The sequence below is a fragment of the Penaeus monodon genome, chromosome 24, assembly GCF_015228065.2.
Source record: "Penaeus monodon isolate SGIC_2016 chromosome 24, NSTDA_Pmon_1, whole genome shotgun sequence".
Taxonomy (NCBI): Eukaryota; Metazoa; Arthropoda; class Malacostraca; order Decapoda; family Penaeidae; genus Penaeus; species Penaeus monodon.
Window position 1 is genome coordinate 26,568,635 of NC_051409.1, and position 824 is coordinate 26,569,458.

The window sequence follows — 824 nt, forward strand, 5'->3', positions numbered from 1 at the left end:
GTGTTTATTGATGATTACATGAATGTACTGTGTTATGCTAATGGTGTAACGGTGATTGTATTTTTTATGCATTTAAAATTATATATTTCAGGAAATGATATTATAACGAGCTGTTTTGTTTTCGATGTTATGGTTAAGGTTTCTGCTGCTCGTATTTGTGTCGTTATCGGCTTTTGCTTTTGGAAGCTTCTAATTTATTTTTTTTCTTCTCCCCTTCCCTTTCCTGGCTCACCCTTCTCTCTCTCTCCACCGTTCGCTTGTCTTTCTTTACCTCCTCTTCCTCCCCCCACACACTTTCATCTTCTCTCTCTTCTCCTCTCTCCCTTTCTCCCCTAATCCCTCTTTCCCTTCTCACCCTCTATCCCTCGTTTTCCTCCCTTCCCTCCTGCCAACTTTCACCTACCCCCACCCCCTTCACCACCCCCACCACACTCCCTTCCCTCCTCTTCCTTCTCCCTTCCCTCCTCTTCCTTCTCCCTTCCCTCCTCTTCCTTCTCCCTTCCCTCCCCCTTCCCCCCTTCCCTCCCCCTTCCCCCCTTCCCTCCCCCTTCTTTCTCCCTTCCCTCCCCACCAACAGGTCGTCCTGTGCACCAAGGACTTCTACGACCACCGGCACCTCCTCCTCCACAATGAGCAACTTCGCAGGAGCTTCTGCCGCTCCGTCAAGCCGGAGGAGACCGCTCGCTGGCTGGGATTCCGCGACGCCATGTACATCAACATCACCAAACTGCCTTCGGAGGAACACAGCGAGCCCCTGTTCCTGCATGGTGGGCTGTCGCTCTCGAGTTTTGCCCTTTTCCGAGTTCTGTCTTTGGTTAGGGTTG